Consider the following 26,864-nt stretch of genomic DNA (forward strand, 5'->3'; position numbering starts at 1 on the left):
AAGTGGTGACTATAGCCGAGCTGGCCGTATCACTATGACTGAGACCCGGAAGAATAAAGTGCATTCTCTCGCAGTAGCCAGGCTGCACGGCTTTCGCATGCTATTAAGGCAATGACCCCACTATCAGTATTCAGTCAGTATTTTTTCTCAGGAGTGGGAGCCAAAACCAGGTGAGGAACAATCAGAGAAAAGTTATAATAGAAACAAGTCACCAATTCTGCATTTATCACCCACTCCTGGTGTTGGATCCCACTCCTGAGAAAAAATACTGACCGAATACGGATAGTGGGGCTGTAGCCTAACCTGTAGACTCATATCACACCTGCAGGGTAATAGCATTTGGGGACATGACTGGTTCATTTTAATATACATAGACGATGCATCAGCACACAGTGATTAATGATTGCATGAATTCCAATATGGATGGTTTTAACATTCACAGCAATATTGGAGTTTATGTATTCATTAGTCGCAGCGTGCTGACGCATCGTGTCTGTATATGGTCATATATTGGCCACATAGCGCATTTGTGCGCATTAATTTAATACTAAAGGTGTGCGGGCCTTATTTTTTCTTTTTTGTAGTACATATTAGTGGGTGTGGCCCCCTCCAGGGCTCAGCTCCCTTATCCACCCATCTTTCCCACCCAAAGTTTTAATTGCAAGTTATGCCTGGTCACCTTTCATTCCCCATTCAGATGAGGCTGGTTTGGCACATGGAGAGGTAGGACGTATGTGATATGCTCCATCCATATTAAAAGGTCACCTTCACTTGGTTGGAAGCTCTTGTGCTCTTTGATCAAAAAACACTAACTAAGTACTTTATGTTTTTTTAACATTCACAGCAATATTGGAGCTCATGTGTTCATTAATGTCAGTGTGCTGACCTGACGCATCGTGTATGTATGTTTGTACATTGGTCAGAGTATTTGTGCATCTGAGTTAATTTAAAGGTAAAGACTCAAGGTGTGCGGGCCCTTTTTTTTTTTTGGTTCCCTTTAATGGCATTTTATAAGTTTTAGAAAAAAAAGGTATTTTATAGGCTGCTATTCACATTAGGCAGAAGTCTGATGAAGCCACTATACATGTGTATAATGGGGTCTGGAGAGTGCTATCATCAGAACGATTGATCAAGTGACCGCTATATGATGTATTTGTCTTCCAAATGGATGGTTAGGACATCTGCTGGTGTAAATGAATTTTCCCATATAATACGAGTAATATGTTTTTTAAATGCTTACTACAAAAAGTGACTCCCACTTTGGTGGATGGGTCCCAATCAATGTATCCAATTTCAATAGCCAAAATGAACTGCTGTATTTCGCTCGTAGCGGCTTTGTGTTAACAAGAAGCCATCTTCTGTTTAACACTTACCCATAGCTGCCAATATTCCTTTTTGCACTTTTATTTTTCTCTCCTTCGTCTGAGGCCACGTTCACACGTTGAGTATTTGGTCAGTATTTTACATCAGGATTTGTAAGCCAAAACCAGGAACAATCAGAAGAAAAGTATAATAGAAACACGTCACCACTTCTGTATTTATCACCCACTCCTGGTTTTGGCTTAAATATCATAAAAAAAAAAAATTAAAAAAAAATCATTTTTATTTTGACATACCTATATGTGCAGTACATTTTCCCGTGTAATGTACTGAAAAAAAAAATTCTAAATGCTGTGTGGTAAAATCGTGAAAAGAATAAAAACACTCCAATTCCTCAATTTTTTGTTTGAATGGTGTTCACAATACCAGATTTTTACTGCTTAATGATTTTTCAGATCAGTACGATTAAGTCTAAACCAAACATATCTACGCCCCCCCCCCCATTAGGTAGTTAAAAAAATCCTAGAATTTATGTAAAATTAAAAATGAGTTTTGTCATTTTGAGACACTATCTTTTTTTAATTTTTTTTTCATCTAAAGAACTATGGCCTGTATTTTGTGCGGTGAGCTTTTAGTATTTATTGGTACTATTTTTGGGTACACTTGTTTTCAGGGGGTGTTGCAGAGCCCAAAAAAAAATTGCATCTGGCAATTCGACTTTTTTATTTTTTTACTTTACGGTGTTTACTATATGGGTTGTGGAGATATTTAATATTCTTACTTTTCTTTTTTAATTAACTTTTTAACATTTTAAACTTTTTTTTAATTTTTTTATTTGTTCCCATGGATGACTTGAATGTGCGATAAAAGGGACTTGAAGTTTTGAGTATATTAGAAATTAACTACTCTCCTATGAAGCCTGGCCACAAGCTGGGCTTCATTGGAGCATAAAGATGGCAATGATGGAGACCTTCAGTAGGCCAATGGCTGCAATGGCAACCCAACTGACCACCCATTGGGGGGGGGGGGGGGGGTGAGTGTGCTATGAAAGCCTGAATCCAGGAGGATCAAGACACTCAAATTTAAGTGCCTCAGTGGCATTTAATGTGTTAAACAGCAACAATTAGGCTTCGTTCCCACAATGAGCTTTTCTTGAATTTTTTTTTATGTTGCCGAATTTCTGCACCATTTCTACACCTGTTACTTGTTTTTTTGAGTTGTTTGGTTGTTGTGCACCATCTTTTAACATGCATGGATATAAAGGGGCTTTAAAAATAAGTAAACCTGATGAATGAGCATTTTTGCTTTTCTGTCATATGATTGTTCGCCTTTTTAAAAAGGCTGATAATCGGGAGGAAAAGTGATTCCTCTAAATGAGACATTAGACTTGGCCCCAAAGCAGCCATCTGTCTTGGTCCTATCGTATGTGTGTCCCTCAGAAATTAAGATCAAAGTATATTACCGACTTATTAAATGTTCATTTCAGGCAGCTCCCTCACATGAAATAACGCCTCTCATTGAGATATATTAAAGTATTATATGATTATCTCGCTACAATAAAATGAATGGAGATGAATTTGCAACATTCTCTGCTGTCAACTATAAATCTCTTGCCTGCCTGAAATAGAACGGATATTGAATTAATCATTAATCATATAAGATTTGCATACAACTTTAATATTTTTTTATTTTTGTTAATGCTACTTAATTGGGTTGTTATTTTATTCTATGTATTTTTTTTAATTTTAGAGCATGCATCATAGAAGGTGTGTTTCATTACAAAGCGTTTACTAATCCCAAATGCATTATGACCCCAGCCCAGTTCTGCGAGTTATAGATTCGGAAAGGTATTCACATGTTCCTTCATTGCAAATAGACTCCATAATGATTATAAATGTTTCTAATGTACCGACACTTGAAGGAAACCAATTGCCATAATGTCTGCAGATTGGATGGCATTTTCATGTTATAGAGCAGGAAGAGTGGAGTCCTTTGCTATATACTGTAGTTTTATGAGGAAAACTTCAGTATAACCTGTGTTTTAATGACTTTGATGTCTCTGCTCTTTCTGGGATTTTGGGTCCAGTGGGCCGTCCTATCAGTGACTGACAGCTTCCTTTGTATAAGTGTGCACACAGAGATAGCTGTCAGTCACTGATAGGACCACCCACTGGACTGAAATCCCCAGAAAGAGCAGAGGATTAAATGATTAAAACACTGGCTATACTGAAGCTTTTCTCACAAAATAGTATATTAATCTACTCCCCTCCTCCTGTTCTATAACATGGTGCCTGCAGATTGAACTGTATTTTTATGGTGACAGGTTCGCTATAATAGGGCAATCAGACCTACATAGATAACAACAATTTCTCAGGTACAAATTACAAGGGCTCCATTTAAGCATCTGGATGGGGTCTCTGTGTTCTTTTGAACACACACATGTATCTCTAGGTTTAATTTTATAGATTCTGTCCAAATGCAAATTATGTTGAAGGTCCATTAGGTGTAAAATTGGTACCCGAGATCCAGCATGTAGGTCTGTGCCGCAGTTTCCTTCGTAGTTGATGGCACTGCTGTGCAGGATGAAAGTGTTTCTGGCTATAGAACTTTTATTTGAGAGAGGTGAAAAAAAAAATAAAATATGGGGAGCCAGCAGTCATGGCCGATTGCCAGAAAGTGATTCAGTCTCATAGCGATGTGTTGAACATCTTTCTTTAAAGAGATTGTTTATTGAACAGCTTCTTTAAAACTTTTCTAGACTATTCACAAGTTGTGCGATCATGTTTTCCAACCACTGGAACCCCGAACGATCCTGAGAATGGGTGTCCCATTTTTGGGATCGAGGGGGAGTCTCAGCACCCAGACCCAAATCCGTTATGCCTTTATCATCCATCCTGTGAGTAGGCGATAAATGTTATGTATGGGACCACCTCTTTAAGTATTGTACAATCCTAATTGAGGCTTGGTTGTAAGAGAGAACAGCCTTCACCCCAGTATTTATTATGGAGGCAATTAGAATACCCGAACCTTCTGCCTCCTTGTCAGTGTAGACCCGCTGCCTTTTTCCTAATATTTAAAAGAAGGAAAATCTATAAGGCCAAGTACTAAGTGTGCATATTTAGCTTGGTATACCAGCACAGTAAGGGCTGATTCAGACGTCAATTTTTCTCCTACCCGTGTTCTTCACAACTAGAACTCATACCTACTATAGTCTATGGAGCTGTTCACACATCTGTTCATTTTTGCAGACTGAGAAATCCACAAAATCACAGAGACATATCTGAGAATCGGATAAAATCAGATCAAACTCTGCAATGCAAGTCTGAGTCGGTGAAAAAATCAGACACCACTTGAATGCCATCATGGACTAATTGATGGTAGAAGCTTGAGAAACCTCCAGTTTAGTTTTTTTTTTTATCTCAGATGAAAACTCAAAAAACTAAAATAGTTTTTTGACTACGAGAAAAATAATTGTCTGAACAAGCCCTTACACTGATTGTTTCTCTATTGTTACCCCAACAACCTGGCACCCCAGTGTGACATGTATTGGGAACTGAACCTTTTTATTTTCCATATGTTCTTGGTAGGAGCTGACAGGTTATGCAAGCTGTGATCTGTAATCCTCTTATTTTTTTATGCTTTTACAAACAATGGTTTGTTTGGGGAAGAATTTAATTCAGTCACATGTAATAAGACTTCAAAATCTCACTTAATTATGGCACATTCTGCTTATATTCAGAAGACAGTTCAGCACCAGCAAGAAGTCCTCCATGGTCTGTGTGTCAATCTCTGTCTGGGACCCTACGGCCAACAGGAGCCCACCTTCATGATGCAGAACATGGCCACAATGGAGTACGGTCCCACTGTGTGATCCTATAGTTACTTGTTAAACCCCTGAATAGGTCTACAATTGAAACTCAAATTAAAGAGAAATCATTTTAATTTTTACTTGACAAATCAATTGTACACGTTAAACTTTGTAATATCTTAACAGATCATTCTAAATTCAGTTAAAATCTGTATTCAGTGAAGGTAGATTTTCCCATTACTGAGATGGGAGATAACAGTTGGTGCTGATAAGATTCTATGGTGAGGAGACAGGAGCTAGAGGCAGACAGATGTTCTCTTGAAATAGGTTAGTTCTCCATAGAACTTTATGAGCACCAAATGTCATCTCATATTTCAGTAATGGGAAAATCTGTTTATAACTGAAGACAGATTTTATGTGTGAATTGAGAATGACTGATCAGTCCAAGAGGAGAAAGGTGCAGATTTCTTTAAGATATATTACAAAGTTGTTTAATTTCATGTGTATTATTGGTTAATAAAAAAAATTGAAACTAGCTATATAAACTTTACTCCATCTCACAAACTTTTGATTTATTATAGGATTCTGTTTTTAAAACCTAAATCTTTTACTGATTGTGTGTGAGTTTACACTGTTGATACTGCCATGCTACAGGGGGCAATGTTTTGCTGCTTAATTCAGCTTTTGACTATATTCACATACAAGTTTTAGGGGAATGTTTTGCCTTTTTAAGCTAAAAAAACAACAACAAAAAACCCTGGATTTTTGTGTATAAAACATTTTATTAGAAAGGACAATGTAAAATTTTAATATCCAATACAAAATATCTAAAATGGTGAGCAAAAGATAATAAAACTGAAAGCCAAAAGGCTCTTTCATACAGTCAATATTTGAGCGTGTGAGGGTTTCTCGTTTCCAATCATGTAAACAATGTTACTGATCAGTTGGGGGTCTAATTTCATCATTGTTGGCAGCACATCTGTCATATAATCGATATGCTGCTGACTATATACATACTGTATGGAAACCATTTTGTTTTCTTTTTAACGGCCTTCAGGTTGATCTTAAGCATTGGTGACTTGATGGATGAACAGTCCGTAGGAAGATCGATCTTGTGCAAACCTAGATGGGTCCAACAGGGTCTTCTCTGCTGTCATTATTGTATTAAGCCATCAGGTTGCTGGTTTTCCTCTTCGCCTTGTTCCTTCTATTCTTCCAACCATGATGTCCTTCTCCAGTGATTGCTTTCTTTGTATGATGTGTCCAAAGTAGGCAAGTCATAGCTTGGTGATCCTTGCTTCGAGTGACGTTTGGCTTGATTTGTCCCAAAACTGACGTTTGTTCTTCTTGCCATTCATGGTGTTGATGACCTCCTTCTCCAGCACCACATTTCGAAGGCATTGATTCTTCTATCTTCTTTCTTTATCGTCCAGATTTCACATCCATATGTTACTACAGAAAAGATCAAACTATGTACGAGCTGGGTTCTTAGTCACCAGTGAAATGTTCTTGATTTGAAGACCTTGTCCAGTGACTTCATTGTTGATTTGCCCATAGCTATTGTCCTATTGATTTCCGGTGTCCATTTTATCCTCTTCCGTCTGTATTGGCCGATGCCTTTTAAATGAGCTCCAACGTCTTATCACCGATTGGCTCTTTGGACAAATACTTGCTGGCCTGTCCTCCAGTAGTAGATTAAAATTCATGTGGCAAACAATGATTTGTGAAACCATGGGGAAGGTAGAAAAGGGAAGTCACAAACTTCAGGGCTTTACATTTAATCAATGCCGACTCCTTGATGCACTCAGAAAGAAGTTCATGGAAAGTGTTCTTCATCTTTCACATACAGTAAAGAGCTTGGTTTCTGGTAGTTTCCCTTTGATATTTCAAGTGATGGAAAAATTTTTCTAATTTATACATTGCCCTTTTAAAGAAATTTGTCTCGATGTTGTCTTGAAAAGAAAGCAATCCGGAGATTGGCTTGTCAATGTTGGTCAGAAACGCCTAGGGATCCTGTGTTCACTGTGGAAAAAATACATGGCTGTCCATGTAATATACTCATCGGCTGATTCCACGAGAACTGGAGCCGCTGATCCTTAGTGACTTCATGATAAGAAGACAGTCCTCTGCTTCTAATATGCTCTAATAGGCAATATAAAAAGTGAATGTCCAGGTGCCGTAACTACCTTAACACTTTTTCATATTTTCATTATTATATTTATGCTCAAAGTCAGTAGATGGTGGTGTTGGTGAAGGATCTTCCTTCGTTACGGCCACGGATATAATGACAGTTGTTAGTGGTCGTAACCAAAAATACCAAAGCTACTACAATGCCCGTCACATGGGGTAAGTGACATAGCTAATCAGAAGAACTATACTACATTTCTATTTGAAGATTACTATTGTATATAGGAATATAAATTATGTAAATAGAGTATGAGCAGCACACTATGCTCAGTAGAAATAGACCTGTTTTTCATTGAAGCTCTGGAGTGCTGCCTTTACTCCTTTTTTATTTATTTATTTATTATAGGGAAAGACCTGTCAATTATCCAAAGAGAAGCTCTTGAGAATTCATCGTAATGACCGTTTCCTTATTGCAGGTTTCCAAGAAAGCATGGTTTAAAAATAGTTTGTAGCCAGGAAGCCTGTCGCCATTTCATGCTGCCTGCAGGCTGTATAAAAGGCATATAGATATTACCAGCACTTCTGGAGACCTTCCATATTAACAGTAATTTGGAAGAACTGAGTGACTTTTTTAAGAGGTGGCTCCGCTGCACTTCAGCCTGGTTATGTAGCACCCGTGTACCCTGTAGAGGAAAATACTTCACCTAACTTAAATAAGTGATCATGTTCTAAAGATTATAATTTGGGTAATTTTCTGATGTCAATTTTATTTTTAGAGTTAGAAATATAACTATTGTATTGTAAGGCAATTACAACCTTCCATTCTCTGCAATGAATTTGGCCCTCTGGGTAAAGTCTTGTTTAACTACCTGGTAAGTCCTTGCCTTGATGTCATACAACCTTGTTCTTTCCAGAAGAGAATCAGACTGACTTCTTATCAGAATCGTAAGGTGTGATGGGGTTTATAGGTATCTGTAATGCCGTACGTTATACCAATGGACTTTTTCTCGGACAGCACACTGACCAATAGTTTCATTGATCCATATGCACATTGGTTTTAAAAACTGATTTTGAGCACACAATGTCTTTTTTTTCAGGTGTATTCCATGTGAGAAAAGCGCTATAAAAATGGCAAAAAGAATAAGCATATGCACAACAATGACAAAACAACTTGCTGTGCATATGTTCGGTCTTTTGGCACTTCTTTTGAAAACTTTAGGCTTCGAGGGGAAAAAAAAAATTGCTGCAAAAGATATTAGTAAAGATGTTCCATGAAAAACACTGCAAGCGTTTTTCCAAAGCCTAAAAAAGAAATGCCCTTAACCCCTTTAAGGGGGTCCTGGAGCATTTTAAGGTCCTGGAGAGGCCTAGCCAGTCTTCAGATCTAAACCCTATAGAAAACCTTTGGAGGGAGTTGAAAGTCTGGGTTGCCCAGCGACACCCCCAAAACATCACTGCTCTAGAGGAGATCTGCATGGAGGAATGGGCCAACATACCAGCAACAGTGTGTGCCAACCTAGTGAAGACTTACAGAAAACGTTTGACCTCTGTCATTGCCAGCAAAGGATATATAACAAAGTATTGAGATGAGCTTTTGTAATTGACCAAATACTTATTTTCCACCAAAATTTGAAAAAAAAATTCTTTGTCTGATTTGGAATGTGATTTTCAGGATTTGTTTTCTCATTTTGTCTCTCATAGTTGAGGTCTACCTATGATGTCAATTACAGGCCTCTCTCATCTTTTTAAGTGGGAGAACTTGCGCGGTTGGTGGCTGACTAAATACTTTTATGCACCACTGTATCTCATTTTCTCCCACTCCTGTTAAAAGCTGCTTTTAATTTGCATAAAAAATGCAGCAAGAATGCAACGTGTGAACATAGTACCTAACACTCACATATTGTGTGAACGTAGCCTAGAAATCCAGTAAAGTTCTCTGGCAATTTCTTTAATGCCCCAGCAGTGTATAGGATGTTGTTTGCCGATTATTAGTTAAGGTTTTGGTGCTCACTATTTCTTTTATGATTTTTTTTTTTTCCCCCCATTAGTACTTCACTTTACTTTTACATTACACTCCTTTGTCATTTCTGTAGTATATCATGGAGCCATTTTTGATAAATGTGGGCCAGTATTTCCTGGTCTTTACTGTACTCTTTTTCAACTGTCACTCCAGATTTATGAAATGACCTACATCAATGATTAATTTGGGGCAAATTCTGACTTTTTATGCTTAACGGGTATACTTCCCAATGTAAGAAATGAGCATTTATTTATTTTATTCGCTTACGGTATATAGCGCCATTAATTCCACAGCGCTATACAGATATTATCATCACTGTCCCCATTGGGGCTCACAATCTATATAGCCTATCAGTATGTCTTTGAAGTGTTGGAGGAAACCGGAGAACCCGGAGGAAACCACGCAAACATGGGGAGAACATACAAACTCCTTGCAGATGTTGTCCTTGGTGGGATTTGAGCCCAGGACCCCAGCGCTGCAAAGCAACAGTGCTAACCACATGAGACCAGTGTGTTGTGTTTTAGAATTTTTGCACAAATTGCAACTTTTTATCCATATCAAAAATGGTTGCGACAATAAATATTTTAGTTTCACGCATGCTTTTATTTTTTAAAGACTGCTATGACCTGTCTGGAATATGCAATGGTTTTGCAACTTTTATATAGAAATACAATCTTAAATATGTTGCACTTCACACCAAAAGGTTAACCACAACCCCTTTTTTTAGGGTCATTTTTAACTTTTGGCACAGGTATTAAAAACTGATATTAATAGTGTAAAACACTTTATTGATTATGCTTTGCTTCTATAGCACTATTAATTTTGCAGAGCTTTACATACATTATCATCACTGTCCCCGTTGGGGCTCACAATCTAAATATTTGTCTTAAACATTTACAACAATGAAATGCCACAATTAGCAAAATATTTGTGACACAAACACCATGATAAATTGACAAATGTCCTCCACTGTCTGACTCACTATGCAAAATGAACTTATCAGATTAAAGAGAAACTGGGTGCTCCCAACCAAGGGAACCTTATCAACAATAGTTATCTCAGGGTGGGATGTTTGCCTTTCAGAGGAGCCACAGTGCTGCTACAGAGCTAGAAGTTGTAGGGCCAATTTTGAAGCTCATCAAGAGAATGCCAAGAGTGTGCAAAGCGGTCATCAAAGCAAAAGGTGGCTACTTTGAAGAACCTAGAATATAAGACATATTTTCAGTTGTTTCACACTTTTTTGTTAAGTATATAATTCCACATGTGTTAATTCATAGTTTTGATGCCTTCAGTGTGAATGTACAATTTTCAAAGTCATGAAAATACAGAAAAATCTTTAAATGAGAAGGTGTGTCCAAACTTTTGGTCTGTACTGTATGTCACGCTTGGGCCCTGGTACTCCAGGAGCCCCCATCGGCTACAGAAGAATTGAGTTTTATATATGAACCTGGTTGCAGGTTGCTTATCTTGTATTGACCCAATAAGCTTCAAAATACGGCTATTGTTCATCCTTCCAAGATCACCCATGAACCGTTCTCTTTATTTGAAGTGGTTGTCTTGATGACCCAACAGCTCTTCTTTTAAGGCATATGGACAACGTGGGGTATGTGCACACAGAGGCCCCAATTTAAGACTGGCATTGTACAAACCTGTTTTTATTGAAGGGTCGTGCTAGAGTAAGAGGTGAACACCACTTAATGAATCGGGTGCATCTTACAAGATCAGGGACTGGAGTAAGATATCTGGCATAGGGTATGCCATGTCTGGTGATAATTTATTGAGGTGGCCATGCCCCCGTCACACCCAAGCCCTGACCATTTTTGTGGAGCTGGCTGGGACTAGTGTAAAAATGTCAAGTTACAATGTTTTTGCATAGCTTCACAGTGCGCAAATATGCCAGAAAACTGGTGTAAACACTTCGTTTTGACTGTTGTTTTGGAGCAGATCCCTGTAAAGAAGTGCCTAAAAAATCGCTTTAAAAGGGAATCTGTCACCAGGTTTTTGCTACCTCATCTGAGAGCTGGATAATGTAGGAAGAGACCCTGATTCTGTCGATGTATCACTTAGATTACTGGGTGCTGTATGACAATTGCAATCAGTTTTTATATGTGGCAGGTAGCAGAGCTCAAAAGCTAACCCCAGCCACAGCACAGCTCTCTATGTACATTGCCTATTGACAGTCAGCTGCTTATCAGAGGAGGCATGGTCGGACCAGGGCTCACGTGCGCTGTAGTCCGGGCAGTGATAATCTCCTGTTGATAAAACATTCATTGCATTGAAACGGCACACAGCCTAATAAGTGACGCATCGCAGAAATCTCTCAGGCTGCACTCAGATTACATAGCAAAAACCTGCTGACAGATTCCCTTTAAAAACCACTTGAAATACACTTCATATTCATTTCTATTATAAAGCCATTTTACTGGCCATATGTTCAGTCTTTTGAGCATTTTTGGCCACTTCGTTGTGGAAAATGTTACTTCTTTATAGTGGCTCCAAACTAGGCACTGACCAATCAAAAAGCTGCAAAAAAACACTCCTTAAAGGGGTATGGTGGTGTTAAGCCTTTCTGCTATTTCTGCTCATCTGCTGAATGTATAACACTACATTTCCTCTGTAGTGGTCCACACAGGGTTACAGCCCGGCCCCCTCTTCATCTTGTAGTTGGAGCTGAGGGTTGCATTCTGATTCTCCATTTCTCTGACAACTATTTTATATGGTGTATTTTAGGAGTTTGCCTCTTTTTAAGAGTTGTCAGGACTTTAAAATAGATGATGCATTCTTAAGATAGGTGATTACCAGATTGTGGAGTGACACCCGGCACCCCTGCCAATCACGTGTTTCGATGCCAGCACAGCGGTCATCTGCAATGGGGTGCTGCAAATTCCATTGATTTGCATAGATGTGGATGTGCAGTACACTGCTGCGGCCACTAGACTGTTGATGGAGCTGTGCAGCACCACAACTGATCACATTTGTCCAGCACAGCTGATCAGCGGAGTGCCAGGTGTTGTTCCCCCACCAATCTGGCATTGATGACCTGGTCTAAAGACAGTGAAGTATCAGACCACTCTTTTAAATGGGGTTTCCCTTTGTAATAAGTGATTAAAAATTACCAGCATTAACATCACTACCTTTTATTGGAGGAAATTCGATTGTTGCTACACCCACAAATCCACAGAATGAGGCCTAGGGAAAGCCATAATTACAGTAGGTACTTGCATTACTGTGTAGGAACCGCAGTGCGTTAGTTTAGCATGTGTAAAACAAGTATGGCCGAGAGGGGCGATCTGAGTGTCAAAGAGAGTGAACTCTTTATGAATTGCTTTAAATAATCTTTAGGGGCTTTAATATCATTATGGAAATATTACACTTGTTGTTCCTCATTCTTCACAATATGTAATCAACAAAAGGAAACCACATGACCCTTGACTGATAAAAGCCAGGAAAATAAAGTGAAGAATCAGCACACATACTATCTAAGAGCTATTTTTTACCAAAAACCCAACTGGCCTTAGCTGACTCATATCCATGAGTTCTTCATAGCGGCACACAGTGTGACAATGAAATATTACCATTAATATTTCCTAACATTAAATAAACAACTGGAGACAATCACATCAGCAAAACGCAGAGATCAGCTCTCTGAGCCACATCGTGCCCTCTAATGTCACTGTCAATTACATGTTTTCTGCTTTTTCTAAAACCGATCAATCTGAGGTGCTCAGGAGGGTTATAAGGAGCAATCCTAACACTCTGAAGATTAATATATATATTTACAATGCCATATTTAAAGAGGAGTTATTACCAGTCTGCAGCTGCCCTTTTTTTTTTTTTTTTTTTTTAACGATATTATTTTCCATATACAAAAAAATACTGAAATTTTGCCTATTTCTTTTCTGGTGACACCTGTGTTACCCATCAGCACTGATGGGTAACAAACCTATTCAAGGGAGTCTGTCAACAGGTTTGTGCTATGTAATCTGATATTAGCCTGATGTAGAGGCTGAGACCCTGATTCCAGCTATGTGTCACTTACTGGGCTGCTTGCTGTCATTTTTATACTATCACTGTTTCATTCCTGCAGAGCTCTGAATGTTGAGCCGTGCATAACCCCGCCCACACCACTGTTTTGCTGTCTGCTTTCTGCCTATACATAGTGTACACAGAAAGCAGCCAATCGGTGGTGTGGGCGGGGTTACAAACAGCAGTTGACTAGGAGGCATCAGACGCCTAGTCCTGTAGTGATAATCTCCTGCTGATAAAACACTGATTTTATTGAAACAGCAATGCACATATCAGTAAGTGACACATTGCTGAAATCAGGCTCACTTTCTCGCAGATTGAATAGCAAAAATCTGCTGACAGATTCCCTTTAAAAAGCAGGAGGCAGAACAGAACTTACCATTTACATGCACAGGTGATGATGGTTTCAGTACATCCTTCCAACTCCAGCACAATAACAGTGATATTCTTTGACAAAGCCTTCCCATTAAGTTATTTTTTTTTATTCATTAAATCTGTGTACATGTGCATGTAATGTAGTGTGAGAGTATTAATATATTCACCTACCGCTGCGCTGTTCTGCTCCTCTTCAGTTATGTCGTCGCTCTGCGTGACCCGGAAGTGGCTCTTACAATACAAGTCTATGGAGTGTCAGAACGCGACTCCACAGACTTGCATTGTAAGGGTATGTGCACACGATGCAGAAATGCTCAGGATTTTTTCCTGAGCGTTTCTGCATCTCTCTGGCAGGAAAAAACGCATGCAAACTCAGCCTAAAGAGACTTCCAGCTCTCACACAGTGATATGGTGATGTCACTGAGAAGAGGAGCAGAGCAGTGCTGGATCCCGGAGAGAGCAGCAGTAAGTGAGTATATTACTACACTCACACTACACTTCACTATATACATACATTTAATGAAGAAAAAAAACCTAGTGCTTCTTAAATCAACTTAGACCGTAATTTAGCAGTAAATTGAGAAGGTTACAAACCCTGATGAGCTCACTGACTGATTCACTGTTACCTCATTCTATATTCAAATATGTACTGTGATACATAGAGGCAGTAGAAACCACATTATCCAGTCTTTAATAAAAAAAATATATATTGCAAAAAAAAAAAATGCTTTTAACGCTAAAATAAATGCTTTTAATAATAGTGTCGTTGTTTTTAGGAACTCTCTTATTTTATTTTGTGCTTTTTGTATCGACTATGAAATCAGAGTATGGCCATTTTCTTAGGAGGGTGGGGGTGACAACCAGGTTGTTGGTAGAGAGCAATCCACAACTTTGCCCTCCCCAGGGTATTTAGATACAGGGAGGAAAGTCTAGCTTTGCCACTGCAATGAGTCATACAGATTTAATAATATTGTGTGCCCAAGGCCTTTATTCTCTAGTTTTGCCAAAATGCATAACATAAAAAGACTATATACAGTAGCTGGGATGGGGCACTCTCAGATAATGGGTCCCAACTCAAGTTGATCTTGTTTGCTACTGGAAGGGAGAAGCTTAAAGGCCCCGTCACACATAACGAGATCGCTAATGTAATGAGTCACGGTTTTGGTGACGCAATAGCGATCTCGCTAGCGATCTCGTTATGTCTGACAGGTAGCAACGATCAGGCCCCTGCTGTGAGATCACTGATCGTTACAAAGCTTCCTGGACCATTCCTGGGTCGTTGCGCTCCCGCTGGGCAGTGTGCATCGCTGTATTTGACACCTCATCAACGATCTCGTTAGCGATTCAGAACTGAGACATGTAGGCGTGCATAAATTGGACTTTTCTGCGCTCCTCGTCCCCCGATTGGTGGTCGCTACTACGTCCTTGTATTTTCAGATCCCACCAGCGTTCTCCGGCTGTGACTCCACTTTGAAGAAATCAGGCATCTTTAGCGAGGTAGGCATTGTTTGGGGTCTCAAATGAGTTTCCATTTTTAATGGAGACGCAGTAGAGATCCCATCTGACCGGAGACGCAGTGTTAAACCAAGGCCACCCAATCAGAACGTAGTAGCGTCCACCAATTGGAGATGAGGGGGCACGGAAAAGTAATTTTATGCACGCCTTTGTGACACAGTACAGTCCCTATTAAGGTGTGGATCGTTGAAATAGCTGCTGTGTGAAAGCGTCCCAACGACCGCCGAGATCGTTGGTTAGATCGCTGGGGCGGCCGAGATCGTTGAAAAGTTCTGCATGTTTGACATCTCCCCAGCAATCCCAAAACTGTGACGCAATAACGATCTTGCTAGCGATCTCGCTAGCGATCTCGTTATGTGTGACAGGGCCTTTACAGACCCATTTATATAGATTTTGCATTGTTTGCAAATTGAGAAGTTTGTTCCAAAGTGATGTAGAGAAAGTGTAGGGAGGTGCAAACATGGACTAGTCCCCACCACGTTAAAATTACCAACGTAATGGATGCATTTTAATTTTGGATATATGGCACTAACATTCAATATGCACTTTGTATTCTATATGTGATAAATTGAGGCCCATAGTGGGATGATTAGCAAGTAGTGACTGTAGGCTTTTTCTTTTATTTTCCAGGTATCACAGATGAACAGTCGGTACAAAGGTCGGTCAGGTAGAGCGGAGTGGTAACGGCACCTCCTCAACCAGTAATAAGTAAACAGCGGAGTCCTCTGATGCCCTTGAGCTGTTTGAGCACTGAAACTCAGTAGACTTGAGAAAATCGTTCCCACTGCAGCCCTTGCCCGTCCTCCGCCAGTTAACAGGTATGCCGACCATGCAGAAATATTTCTATAATTTGGCACATTGGACCCCTGAACTTTGCTTCCTTTTATTACTCATGAACTGGCCCCCCGGAGAGAGGGATTAACAATTTACCCTCCCTATGAATGTGTTAGGTCTTTAGTGGATTAACCAATATGTGTCTTGCAGTGAAGTAGAGCGGTTTAACCTTTTAGATGCTGCAGCTTTGGTAATCAGAGTTAGATTCTATTCATTTCTTCCTGGAATGTGTCCGGAACTTTTGATAGAGTTAGCGAAGAATTTGGAGAGGTGCTGCCACCTCTTCGTGCTACTTGTGTAGTTGTATAAACTTCACCGACTTGTCACATTTTAAAGGTAGAATGACATTTCTTCATCAACCGGTGTTTTAGTTTTCTTTCCTGTCAGACACGCCTTTTTTCTTTATCGCCTTACAATAGTACCAAAGGTTGAAGTGACTAATCACTTTCTAAAAAAAAAATTCCTCTCCGAGGAGGTATTGATGAGTGGTTGGCCTTGAATATTTCTAGCAGAGAAAAATAAATCCCATTGCTATGGGAACCAGTGTTAACTTTGTGCATGTGCTAGATTTATGCAGAACAGGCGTTGTCATTTTTTTAAATTCTGATTAAGAAAAGTTTTAACCCTGTCAGGTGAGGATTGGAACTTCAGCAAAAACTTTCCAACGACGTCTTGTATTTGACGGATGATGCGCCCGCTCACAAGTCTCGTAACTCTGTAGAAAGAAAAAAAAAAAATGGTGTTCTGTTTTTGTCGATCATCTGCCCCATTCTCTTTATTTTGGTCCAATCTTTTTCCGAAAGTAAAAAAAAAAAAAAATCATTCAAAGGACAAGAATTTACACTAATTAATTTTGCGGAGTTGTGGTTTGCAGAACAGAATCACAATTTAATTCTAAAGGATTAGAATTACTTTTTGATCGATGCATCAACCCCTTCACCACCTAGCGATTTTGCCTTTTTTGGGCTTTCGCTTTTATGCTCCTCCTTTTTAGACATGACTTCTTTAATTTTATTTTTCTGTCAGTATGGTCATATGAGAGCTTGTTTTTTGCGGGACAAATTATACTTTTGAATAACACCATTAATTTTACCATCTAGAGTACTGGAAAACGTTGAAAGAAAAAAAAAAAGGGTAATTTAAAAAAAAAAAAAATACACAATTGGTGAAATTACAATGTTTACTAAATGCTGAATCTGACTTGGCAATATGATTCCCCGGGTCAGTATGAGTACACAGATACCAAACAGGTATATGTTCCTTATTTAAGTGGTGAAAAAATAAATCTGAAATTTGTAAGAAAAAAAAAAAAAATTGATTGTTGCCATTTTGAGACCCATAATGTCTCCATTTTTTCAAGATGTGGGGCCGGGTGAGGGCTTATTTTTTTCTGCCTTTAGCTGATAGATATATATATATATATATATATATATATATATATATATATATATATATATATATATATATATATATATATATATATATATATATATATATATATATATATATATATATATATATATATATATATATATATATATATATATATATATATATATATACCGTTTTGATCAGCCGTTATTGCAATGTTGCAACAGCCCAAAAACTGTAATTCTGGTGTTTTTTGATGATTTTTTTGCTACTTCAATGGTGCAAAAGAAGGTTATTTGAACTTGTTTTTTTTTTAAATACTTCTGAAGCCAGAATTTATTTTTATTTTTTTTAAATAGTCCCATGAAAAGACTTGAGGCTGCGATTATTTGATCGCCTGTGCTACACATAATTTCATATCGGATGAGCCGTCCTGTGCGGGGAAAGCGGCTATCAGGGAGGAAGTGGGAAGCAAACCTTATTGTTGCGCACACGAGAGGTCACTGGAGCTGAAGTCACAGTGACATCAGGTGCCTGCGCACTAGAGCACAGCCGTAAAATAAGGCGCTTTTTTTTTTCTCCCTGCCCTAAGTTATAGGCACATTGCGCATGCGTGCGATGTGCAGATCTAGAGTGCACATCACAGGGCCCTGTGATGTGCAGGGGAGGGGAGGAATATTTTAATTAATTAGGTAGGCGGGCATTTCTTGACGTTCCCCGGTCACCAAGCATGAAAAACGGATGTTATAAAAAGATATATCAAAGCAAGCAGACCTCTAATATGGGCCATACAGGTATGTATAGGTTCATATTTCTATCACCTATATGCTCATATTAGAGGTCTGAAAAGTCCCTTTGGGTGACAGATTCCCTTCAAAAGGAATCTGTCAGGAGGATTTATATGTGCATGTAAGAATCTGTTTAGACTGACTGACAATCTGACTGCCGATCAGTAAACTTTTACCGATCTGTGTCGTTTGAATGCAGACCAAATTCAAATGATGTGCTTTGAGCGATCCATGCTAGATCGCTCAGTGTGCTTAGGCTGCCATTGTTTTCGGTAGTGCCACCGAGAACCATGATTTTTTATGCGGCACCAAAGATAATTTCACCTGATTGAACAAGCGTTTTGGATTATCGTGAAGTCGTGAACTTTTTAACAGCGCTCGTTCACAATTATCCTGCAGTGTGAATGCCTCTTAATCTTTTTCAAAGAAAAGTCCATCTATACCATTTACATGGCCAGTCCCTTCCTCTGTTCCGGTTTTCCTCTGAAAAATCAGCGTTTGAATTGATATGTAAAAGAGACTTAAGATCTAAAGCCTCTGTCACTCCTGCTCTATTCCCTGCCCAGCACGGCCTCGTCCTGCTTGGCTGACTGCCTCTATGCTGTGACTTCTGGCATGGGAGTAATCAGTCAAGCAGGAGGAGGCGGGTAATAGAGCTGGAGTGACTGAGGCTTCAGATCTACAAATGGCCCTTCAGCCTTATTTCTATATCTATTCAAACGCTGATTTTTCAGTAACGGAGGAGAGGACTGGCCAAGCAAAGATATTGATTAGATGCATGTGCATATTAATAGTTTTGGGGGGGGGGGGGGGGGGATGAAATCCTGCTGACAGATTCCCTTTACATGTATAAAGTTGAAAGGTTGACTATGTTAAATAAAATGGTATTGCTTTGAAAACATGTATTTTTTTTTTTCAAGGCTAGGCCAACTGTATATCAATACTCCTGTGTATGTATCTCCTCTAATAGATGTGTAAAGAAATAACCTGTTAAGGCTACTCTAGCCTTAACACATGCACTAATCAAGAAAAGCCATATTGTTCACAATTCATTATCACTATTTAGAACTTTAAAAGACTGTTTTTGTTTTTTTTTCCTTTTAAATGGGAGATTATATACATTAAGTATGTGGATCAATTTCCTGAATTATGATCAATGTTTTCATTTGTGATTGATGGTAAAAGAGGAAATCTACCTCAAAGGAGAAGTCATAAGTGAAAATTCCCAGAGATATAAATTTCCTAGATTCATTACTTCATAAACCAGTGTAGCCCCTCCAGTATATGGTTCACTGAGCTCAATAGCACTTTCTGACTAGTCACTGTGATATATCTTACGTTTTTATAAGGAGTATACTTTTTTATCTTTTGTATGTATTTTTCCTTTAAGTACGCTGTATTTTTAATGGTCCAAATTAAATGAAAAAGCGGTCTATTATTTTTAATGTCACACTGCAAAATCTGCAAATATAGATAATGCAAAAGAGGAATTCCTGAGGTATGCCACCATACACATTAGGCCATGGCCCCACTCTCAGTATTTGGTCAGTATTCGGTCAGTATTTTTCTCCGGAGTGGGATCCAAAACCAGGTGAGGAACAATCAGAGAAAAGGTATAATAGAAGCAAGTCACCAATTCTGCATTTATCACCCACTCCTGGTTGTGGCTCCCACTCCTGAGAAAAAATACTGATAGTTAGGTCGTGGCCTCAGACTGTTGTCCGAACCGAAAGGTTCGATATCTGCAGGTCCAGCTAACCGTCTAATGGTAATGAGCTCAGTCAAATGATTGGGAGTTAAAAATCTGGAATATCCAATTTCAGACTGATAATCCTTTTAATCAATCCAAGATGAGCCTCTGCCAGAGATGGCTGGCAGTGGCTCTATCATAAAGATCACAGGACCTTAGCAGAGTGAGCACTCCTGCGTATGGGAGAGAGAGTCGCTGGCCAAACAATTATCCAAACTATCATTCGGATGAGGGGCTTTGGGCTACATTTAGCCTAAGGCCGCGGCCCCACTATCAGTATTTGGTCAGTATTTTTTTTCAGGAGTGGGAACCAAAACCAGGAGTGGGTGATAAATGCAGAATTGGTGACTTGTTTCTATTATACCTTTTCTCTGATTGTTCCTCACCTGGTTATGGCTCCCACTCCTGAGAAAAAAATACTGCCCGAATACTGATAGTGGGGCTGGTAGTGTATCCATGTGCAACTCGTCTGTGTAACAGATGGCCACATGAGCTTCGTGCCGTTTGGCACAATTGAAACTAGTAGTTATTAATCTGCAAAACGTGGTTGGTGCCTCTACATCTGTGCATCAATTTAGAAAATCGCTTACGGTAAAGGGTTAGTCTATGCTACTTGCAGTGTTGTCTGGAGGCTTAGATTGTAACAATTAGATAATCGGCCATAATAACCTTCTGTTACCTTTGTGGATCCAGCATGGGCCTCTCCGTGGTCTGCGTCTGCACAATAATTCTCCTTTAATCTTCTCTAGCTCATTCTGATACTTTTTGCCTTGATTTGGCAATCCCTCTAGGATTTAGTGGTTCGCCATCCTGTCAAGCCTGAGTCATTATATTTGTATAATGGCCAAATGATATATCCCCAAAAAACTTTATTAAGCCAAAACTTGTTAAAGGTGTCGGCTATTTAGAAAACCCATTTTTAAATCGATTTGTAGGTAACCACAAAGAGCTAGTCTGGATGTACTGCTGATTTATTGCAGAGGGGACTGCATAATACCTCCATTTAAGCTGTGATGGCTGCAATACTTAGAAGAAGCTTCTCTTGAAAATAAACTTCTTGAAGTGGCTCCTGCTGGGACCTTTGGAACTCTGCCATATCTTGGGTGAAATCTGTCTTTAGAGATTGTCTCCTTTCAATAATCTCAATGCCCATAAACTCTGTTACGTGCTAGAAAACACACTGCACTTTTCTTGCCTTCACCAGGTACAGCATTGAGTCTCCGATGCGGCCCCAATCTGTTTGACTGCAGCGGTCACATGACGTTGCAGGCAATCTCTGTGCTCAGAGACACATTAGCAGAGTTACTGAGCGCAGTGATTGGCTGCAGCTCTGTCAATGTGATGTTTCATTTCCCTGCAGCGCCACCAGAGGGAAAATTAGGCACTGCACAATGCTCACTAAAATCAATGGCTTGCCTGTAATACAGGACAGGTTCTTTCAGAGCAGGACAACACTCACTGATCTGACCAAAAGATGGGGATCCTGAACAGAGAACCCCCCTGCTATTGACTCCAAATACTCTAAGGGCTCATTGAAATGTCCTATTCTCTTGTACGAGTTCTATCCGTGATGTTTACAGATGGCGCTCGTGCCTAGGATATTCTATAGGGTTGTGCATATGTCCAATTTTGATCTGAGAGTTGGATAAAAAGAGAAAAAAATCTGACTGCACTTGGATGACATCGGAGTTTCCGATTTTCACAGACTGTCACAAAGGAGAAGGTAAAAACTTTTTTTTATTTTTCTCTCCACGTGAAAATCTGACACTCAGACCAATTACTCTGATCAGACTTTGTTCCGTTTTTCTCGTTCGTTGAAACTACTGACGTCTGAGTGAGCGCTAACAATGTGCATGAAAATGTTTTTTCTAAACTGGACAACTTCTTCATTCTCTTACTTTGTTGCATGCCTTGCACAGCCCATAGTATGTTATGACCACTTATTTTGCACAATTATTTCCATAAAGATAAAACGGCTTGCTTCTTTCTCTTTACTGTAATGTGCTTTTGTCCTAATGTCACTGGACATGTCATGGGCTTTTTCCCAGACTGAATCTTTACCACCACCTTCAAGGCTCTGTGTGACTGTTCCTGAATATAATTTTTCATCCTTCGTATGATGTTTGCACTGAGGGTGGAACACAGGGGTTGTTTGGTGTCTGGTGAAACATTTACTAGAAGCAATCGACCGTGAGTTTGAAGGGCATTCCATTACCAGGCTTGTTCTCTGAAGTAACAGGGCGAAAGGGACAACCGTGTTACAAAAAAAACAGGCAGAAAGGCCAAGAAAGACACGTAGCTAGTACAACATGTTTTATTAAATACCCGAGCAGCGAAAGTGCTTATAACATTGACACTGTCATGATGGCTTACAGATTTCCAATAGTGATGATGATTAGTGATGGATAAGCACTAAAATGCTCGGGTACTCGTTGCTCGGGTCGAGCAAATTGGAATACTCGGGTGCTCGACCCGAGCAACGAGCCCAATGTAAGTCTATGGGAAACTCGAGCATTTTTCAGGCGGCTCCCCCCGGCGGTCTGCAGAGGGCCTAAAATTTGCCAAAATCGATGGGAACAGTGCTCAAATGACATGGGGACAGCATGGGGAAGACCCCTGGAAGCATTTCTGACTCCCAGGTCACTGCTGTCAACAACGTTGTCAGAGGTATTACGCCACTTTTATGGACTCACAATAAAACATACAAAAACGAAACCAAAATGGATTTTCCTTGGAAATATGTTAAAGAACATCCTTTCCATGACATGTACAATGTATATAAAGCAAAATAAATAACCAAAAACAAAAATACTCCTCCACACCTTGGGCTATGTTCACACGTAGCGTTTTTGATGCGTTTTTGCACTTTTGCATTTCTTTCAACCAAGACAAATGCATTCACCAGGAAATTTCATTTGAACATTTTACAACCTTATCTGGCCATGTGGTGTGTGACACATCATCAGACACATGCATACAGTGCTGAAAAGTCATGGTAACAGCATGGGGAAGACCCCTGGAAGCATCTCTGACTCCCAGGTCACTGCCAAAGTGTGCCCATCATAAGTGATCCTTGGCGCATGCGAAGATGCCTCCCGCCATGAACCTGTCGTTGCAGACTTGCAACAATCACCGTCCACGTCCTTGTCCCAGCGCAGCGTTCAGTTGTCCCTACCCCATTCCTTGGAATGCAAGCGCAAGTGACTCGCCCCCTGGGCCGTGGGGTACTCGAAACTGGGTCTTCTGGTGTACGGTGCTGATGGCGGTAGTAGTGGCAACCCGGTCCCGTGGCTCAGGGTGGTCAGACCAATGTTGTGGCAGTCTATTTATCAGTGTTTTGAATGTCCGACTACGTCACCCGTGGATTGCGGTCAGGGATAACCGCCGCTGCAGGGCAGGCCGCTGGGGCTGGTGTTGGTGTGCAGCACAGAGGTAGGATAACTCCCCACGGGAGGAGTGTAGCCCCAGGGTAATATAGGTGGATGTTGGGGGTGATAGTTCCGTCCGCGACGGTCAGAATACGGAGTCCGCTTAATCAGTTCAGGGTCTTTATTATAACAGATGGTAATGACCCAACAACAGTACCGGCTAGAAGGGGGCCTGGATGTCTGAGAACACTTGGGAAGCCCCTCTGGTCAGGGTGAGGGTGTAGGCCTACCATGCTCTCTAAGCTCTTTCTGACTATTTCCCCCTTTAGTGGTAAAATAGACCACGTCCCTGAGCGTGCCGTGTATTCTCACCCGTATGGCTTGCTACTTGGGCTCCTTTTACCTCTGGCCTCTCTTGGCTTTGCTGGTCCCTTCTGTTGTGACGGAGCCTCCAGGCTTTCTAGGCCAAAGGACATGAAATCCCTCGCGGTTTGGTTCTCTGCTGCTGGACTTAGAGTCTTTACAGCCTCGGACCCCAATGTCCGGTAGATTATTCTCCCTTTCTGCCAGGACAGGCTCTCGGCGCCGTACGTCCCTGGCTAGCAGTTCCTCCACTGCCTCACGACCTCCTCAGCTACAGCTGAACTGTCCCTCCTTCTCTGGGACTAGTCTCACTCCTGAGCTAGGTCGTCCAGTTCTCTCTAACCCTGCCCCCAGTTCCAGCTTTTATAGGGGCAGCCAGCTCCCCCTACTGGCCTGGGACAGGAGGTGCTGTATGCTAATTGTCCCTAACCAGGGAACCTCCCTCCTGCTCTCAGACACAGCCTTTTATTATTTGTGGCATCCAGGCCTGGGGTGACACACAAGTAGGTAGGCAGGCAGCCACCCACCCTAACCAGGCTGCAATACTATACTGCCAAATTTTTGACAGCTGCTTGCACTTGAAATGTAGCCTTTTAGGCTTGTGGAGGCGGAAGCTTTTCATAACCTCATGCTCTGTCCCCAGCCGCCACTATATTTCCCGGTCTCTCCTCCACCTTCCACAAGCACGGGTCCCACAACATTACCCGTGCCCTCCCCAGTGCACTTACTGGGAAGGACCGCCTAACCACAAACACGTGGACAGGTGAATGTGGCCAGGGACGGTATGGAGCCAGTCCACAACTTTTTTTGCTGACAGTTGTATTTAGCTCGGTGAAAGGACTGGCATAGAGGGAAACCCCATCAACCCTGCATTTCTCACAGGAAGTCTTGTAAAGCTGCTTTCACTTGAAATGTGGCCTTTTAGGCTCATGGAGGCGGAAGCTTTTCACAACCACATGCCTCGTGTCCATACTCTGACCCCAGCCGTCACTATTTCTCCCGGTGTTGTCTCCGTCTTCTACAAGCATGGGTCCCTGAACATTACTGCTGGTACTTTTCTGTGGGAATTTGCTTGCCTCCTACCAGCCTGGAATATTTCCAGCAAACTATGGTACGACGCCATGGTATTAGCACTGCCCCCAGTACCAGTAGCGAAGCCATCCCCAATTTCTTTCTCAGGAATTTTATTTGGCAGACTGAGTGGCTGCCCAAATACATTTTCTCACAAAGGCGCTGAAGATAGAATGGCAGTAGGTGCAAGTTTCTCCAGCCTGTTGGATATTAAAGGATGAAGGGCAGCACATTGGATCTGTGGTTAGCACTGAAGACTAGGAGTGCTGGGATCCTGGGTTCAAAACGCAGCAAGGACAACATCTGCAAGGACTTTGTATGTTCTCCCCGTGTTTGCGTGGGTTTCCACCTCCGTAAAAAAGCAGCCATAGAGTGTCCGGGAACCTTTCCACACACTTTTCTTAGCCAGGACTGCTGCTCGGCAGGGTTGGACTGTCCCACCAGAGAATCCTCTGGTGTGCCTTGGCTTCTACCTCAGGAGAGTTCATGATAGCGCTAACTTTGCAGCTGCTATGGGGCTCTTAAGCGGGGGAGAAAGGTTAGCCCTCAGAATCAAATCCTCTGGTAGGCACAATGTTTTTCAATCTGAAACAGCTTCTCAGTGGGAGTTGTATTTCACCACAGCCATATTCTTTAGCTTGGTGAAAGGACTGGCTTAGAGGGAAACCGTATCTACCCCGGCTGTCCTTTCTCAGTCACCAGGTTCCGCCCATTGTCACACACGACCATGCCTGGCTGTATGTTCAGCGGTGAGAGCCACAGATCAGGCTGCTGTGTTACTGCTTTCAACAACTCTGCAGCGTGTCAATTAAGCATTAAGCATGTTATCTTCAGCACAGCCTGTTGCCGCTTGGCCAAGGCAGTGCTCTCAGCTTGCGACTGATGTGGTCATTTCGGAGATGCATGAGCTGAACAATGTGATTACATTGTTAAATTGGTGACGCTGTTTTTTATACTAAAGAAAGATCCAAGTATTTTATTTTTTTGTTATTTTTTAAGACCAATGCATTCACCGGGAAATTTTAACATTTTACAACCTTATCTGGCAATGTGGTGTGTGACACATCATCAGACACATCCTGTTTTATTTATGATGGAGGGACTCAAAGTCATAAAGCCTATTTTTATAGGGACATCAGACGGCCCTTACTATTCTTAAAAGGCCAGCAGTCGGCCCTAGCTATTGTTAGAGAGCCATCAGCCGGCTATGCTTTGTTGTTCCCATTATTAACAAGTGGGTCTCCTATACTGTTATTGCATATCCAGTGACTGCAAGGGCTGCCAAAAATTTGGATGCAGCCCAATACCCCTTTGAAGAGACAGAGGGTCTCAGTAAAAAAAATGTTCCCATTATAAAGGAGCGGGTCTCCTTTAGTGGTAATGCCCATGCTGTGACTGCAAGGGCTGCCAAAATTTGGGAAAAACCCCACTAAGAATTTAAAGACACACAGAGCAGGGCCACAGTAACAAGGTACGACATGTTCCCATTAGAAAGGAGAGGGTCTGCTATACAGTTATAGGGTATGCAGTGAGTCCAACGGCTGACAATTTTAGGAAAAACCCCACTAAAGAATTTAAAGACACACAGAGCAGGGCCACAGTAATAACATAGTGTTGGCTTATGCAGTGAATGCAAGGGCTGCCAAAAATTTGGAGGCACTTCAATGCCCCTTGCAAGAGACGTGGAGGAGGGCCTCATAAAAAAAAATTCCCATTAGAAAGGAGCGGGCATCCTATACTTGTAATGCCCATGCACTAAGTGTATGGGCTGACAAACATTTACCCCTGGGGGGTATACATGAACATACTGTATAAAATTTTTTTTTTACGTGCATCATAAATACCCTTTAAAAAAAAATTGGGTGGGTGTTGCATCACGGACCACGGTCACCCTGGTGATATGGTGGTGGAGGATGAGGAGAAGGAGGAGGACAAGAGCAAATAGCCAAAATCAGGAAGCGTATACCCATGTGTGGGTGTGAAAAGGTGCATGGGAATACACCTCCCAAGAAAAGACACTGGATTTGAGTTTGTTACGCTGCTATCATTCGGTGGTGTTGAGAAGTCTGGCCCAATCCAGCCCTTGTTCATTTTTATAAGAGTCAGCCTTTTCAGTTGACAGGCGGAT

The 26,864-nt window shown here is 40.9% G+C and overlaps 1 protein-coding gene across 3 annotated transcripts in view; it reads left to right on the forward strand.

Moving 5' to 3' along the window:
• The window catches only part of RBM47 (RNA binding motif protein 47), a 173,067-nt gene that overhangs the window by 59,736 nt on the left and 86,467 nt on the right, over positions 1 to 26,864 (forward strand). For all 3 annotated transcript variants that reach the window (XM_073645747.1, XM_073645755.1, XM_073645762.1), the window contains exon 2: positions 15,822 to 16,009. The gene's annotated coding sequence lies outside the window, so the exon portion shown is untranslated. The remainder of the gene's footprint in view (positions 1 to 15,821; positions 16,010 to 26,864) is intronic.

Source organism: Phyllobates terribilis, unplaced genomic scaffold (assembly GCF_046119375.1).
Source record: "Phyllobates terribilis strain yellow unplaced genomic scaffold, ASM4611937v1 Scaffold_1__5_contigs__length_1240528914, whole genome shotgun sequence".
In the NCBI taxonomy this organism is placed as follows: domain Eukaryota; kingdom Metazoa; phylum Chordata; class Amphibia; order Anura; family Dendrobatidae; genus Phyllobates; species Phyllobates terribilis.